This window comes from Lampetra planeri, chromosome 25 (assembly GCF_965212315.1).
Source record: "Lampetra planeri chromosome 25, kcLamPlan1.2.h2, whole genome shotgun sequence".
Classification (NCBI taxonomy): Eukaryota; Metazoa; Chordata; class Hyperoartia; order Petromyzontiformes; family Petromyzontidae; genus Lampetra; species Lampetra planeri.
Window position 1 is genome coordinate 4,286,798 of NC_136131.1, and position 3,887 is coordinate 4,290,684.

A 3,887-nucleotide genomic window follows, 5' to 3' on the forward strand; every position below is an offset into this window, starting at 1 on the left:
GACTTGCATAACAATGACTTTGTCCCACCTATGAGATGTGGACTCGAGTCATGTGACTTGGACTCGAGTCAGACTCGAGTCATGAATTTGATGACTTGCGACTCGACTTGGACTTGCATAACAATGACTTTGTCCCACCTATGAGATGTGGACTCGAGTCATGTGACTTGGACTCGAGTCAGACTCGAGTCATGAATTTGATGACTTGCGACTCGACTTGGACTTGCATAACAATGACTTTGTCCCACCTCTGGCGTTTAATAAGGCGGCTTGATAAGCGTGCAGCGCGCACGGCTCCGCCATGCCTTCCACACACGGGTCGTCAAAAAACAAAGCCCTCCCTGAAACACGCGCGCTCATGAGCAGCAAGCACAGGGCTCGTGTCACACAATCACTCCATTGTCGCGGAGATTTATTCGGCGCTCCGTGCGTATGTTTGGCGGCGGCGGCGGGGGGGGATAATTTCTGGACGTAAATAAGATTGCTTATAAATTATCTTAATGAGGTGCATTACTGGATGTCGCCCGCGTGATGTATGTGCGCTCGGAGTTCTTCTCGTGGGGCCCCCACGACGAGACGTCTGGTACTCGCGCATAACTGCGCTTTGTCAAAAGCACGGCCGCACGTTTTTTTTTTTTAACACAGCGCTGGGGTTGTACGGCGCAGGCAACATTTGTGTGTCACTTTAATTTGTTAATGCGAGCAGTGGCTCAGCGGTGAGCGATACCTCAACTCACAAAACCACGCCCGTCCAAATTGGCGACGCATATTCAAATACTCACCCTCCACCCACCCCCCAATGAAATAAACTGCACGGGGAGGGCCTTCGTAATCCAGCAGTTGATTGCCAAATAACATGTTCGCGATTGGATAACCTACCTTTATTACTCCTCAATCAGGTATTTATACATTTCTCGTGGTTCGCAAGATCGCATTAACGCGTGAATCAGCGGCAATAACGGCGTCACGCGGTTGCGAATGCCCGATCAGTGGCTGCACTTTGCACCATAAAGAGGCTGATCGTTGTTCTATGCTTCATACAACAGCACGATGTGCCGCGTGCTGCCGTTTTGAAATACGGTTCACGGAACTGTCCTGTTTGTTCCATCTGTCTGCCTGTATTTACCGAAACACCGACTCTGCCGATGTATGCATGTTGTTTATGTCGTTTATTGTGAAATTTCGGTCACGGTTCCTATGATCACTGTTACATTGCTTATGGCTTTATTTTGGTGATTTCGAAAACGTTTTATGGTTTGGCCATGTTTGTTTGTTGTAATACAGAGTTAGAATTATGGCTTTAACCTAAATTGTCTTGTGGTGGTTGTTGTTGTTTGACTTGCATCCCACTGGGATTTTTGTACAGCGTTGGTGTACGGTGCTTTTTTATGGAAGACTTTGCAGTTTTTTCCTGGATTTTTTTGTTTGCGCATAGTCACTTTAAGATGTTTTCTAGTTCATGTTTTTGTTTTTTGTTTGCTGAGGTTGCACCCGATTCAAGAGCCGAATGGCTCACAGGACTATACCTAATAAATTAAACTGAAATGTTGAACTTCGTTCACGACGTAAGTAGCCAACCGTGCTAATCGGAGGTGCCAACCTTGCTGATGAGCTCCAAGCGGCCGAAGCTGGTACAGGTGTTGTGTTTTCAAACATGCCGCTGATTAAAACAGGTCTGGAAGGCCAAGAGACAAATAGGCAACAATTCTGAATTCTATGCGGATGTTTCGATATTCGAAAATACCACAGTTATACGTCCGTACAAAACAACATCTAAAATAATAATATAAGTTTCATTTATTCGGTATAGCCCTGTGAACCAGGCGGCTCTTGAGTCGGGTGCAACCGCAACAAACAAAATATGAACAGAGAACATCTTAAAGCGACGACGCGCAACAGAAGCCTCCTGGATAAGCCAGCAAATCTTCCAGGAATTACTTTGGAGATAACCCTTGTATTGCATCGTCAAAAACTTTATACAAATCTGAGTTTATTCGGTAAACTATATTTGGCAACTATATTATCTTGCCCAGGAATGTGCTGATTTTCAGTTAAATTATTGCGAGTTGTGGTCGGTATGTATGCACGTTGAACTTCTTTCGCACCGTACGCAGCCAGCCGTGCTAAATAGGAGGTGAAGCGGACAGCACTTCGCCATCAGTGACGAGTGACACGGAGAGCCCGTCGTGCCCTCTCCTGGCGCCCTTCACGACTCACAATGACCCGCTTGGTGAGGTTTGCTCAAACGTAGGGAAGCCTTCGCCACCTGAACAGCCGATTGACAAAGAGCTCCGAATTGTTGTGAATATTTTTTGCTGTTATTATTTTTGTTATCAAGTGGATCTAACGTGTAAACGACGCGCATGATTGATGCAATGGAGCTGTCGCGGATGGAAGCGTGCTGTTCCTGTGAATCGCCGCGTTTCCTCGGACACGTGGTCGAGTCCCCTTCCAGCCTTTGTCCTGCACGAAATTGAACGACCACACACACATACACACCTCTAGTGGTCGTTTTAAGCTACAGGGCATAAAATGCGTACAGCAGACGAACGACGGAGCATTGAATTGCGTGTCAAAGAATTTTTTTTCACGTTCATATCTTATGTTTATTATTTGTTGATGTTCTGCCTGCTGCTGCTGCGTTGGCAGTGTTGCGCACACACGATTTACAAACAATAACAACAACAAAAACCTCAACACATTGGTCAATAACTCTATAATCGACGTTTCGGGCTTTGCCAGAATACATACACAACACACAGTGTTCTTCGCGACTGTTGACCACACATGTTATGATCTGGTAAGATGCTGCAGCGGTGTAATGTTGAGCACACGAGACTTGCAGTCCAAAGGTGGCCGGTTCGATTCGATCTCCCGCCGTGGCAATCACGACAGTGGGCAAGTTTCTTAAATCCATCCCCTACCCGCGTCTCCGTCAACACATCGGTATACATTATTAAAAAGACCCCCTCTATCGGGGGAAAGGTCTATTGATTGGGAACTGATAGAAGTTACGTAGTGTCTCATCACACATCTGTCCCCTGCCACATTTTGTCTCCTCGTGTTTGTCAGAGGTGCACCGACTACTTATTTACGTATTTAGAGTTGCATGTGTTGTGCTTGTGTGCCCATCAGAGGGACGTGGCTATGCTGGCACCACTATTGGCAGCAGTGCAGCCATTCAACGGAGCTTCGGACACCCCTCATATCACGGGAAGAATTATCATGAGTAATAATGGGTGGCGAGATGTTAACAACCTCGCCTGGTATACATTAGATCGTGGGTTCGATCCCGATCCTGACGCCTGTTGTATATTTGTCGTTTGCGTGTCTCTCTCCCCGTGATCGCGTTGATTTTTCTCCGGCTCCTCCGGTTTTCCCCTCCACATTTCGAAACGTGCGTGTAATGTATTCTGCTGCTGTAAATGTCAATGTGATAAGCCACTTCGTTGAATTATCATTTGTGGCCAGATCTCTTCTGAAAAAAGAGCTATATAGCTCAGTGGGCCTTACCTAGTAAAATGAAACGCTTTTTCATCGTTTTAATTAATAACAGCCCTTTGCAAATCCACCACTGGATGCCATGTTGCTTCAGATATCACTCGTCACTGACATTAGCCGTGTTAGCACAATAAAAAAATGGTCAAATGTTTGCACACTGGACACTGGCAGTTGATCCCTGAGCAGTCTGCAATTGTCGGTTTAACTTCACCGGCGCATGGTCATCATCCACACGGGTCATGACGCTACGGCTGCGAGCACCACTCGGGGTGCTTTCTGTTATCCATGTTTTTGATGCCGTCCCCGTTGTAATGGTCAGCACACTGCCCTCGCAATCCAGAGGTCAAAGGGTCGATCTTAAACCTTGCCCCTCCCCCCATCCCCGC

The 3,887-nt window shown here is 46.7% G+C and overlaps 1 long non-coding RNA gene across 1 annotated transcript; it reads left to right on the forward strand.

Annotated features, from left to right (window-relative positions):
* The first annotated feature begins 2,114 nt into the window (after window positions 1-2,114).
* On the forward strand, window positions 2,115-3,652 carry LOC144727531 (uncharacterized). Its single transcript, XR_013587412.1, has 2 exons — window positions 2,115-2,230; window positions 3,136-3,652. It is a non-coding gene; the product is annotated as an uncharacterized LOC144727531 (long non-coding RNA).
* The last annotated feature ends 235 nt before the right edge of the window (window positions 3,653-3,887 follow it).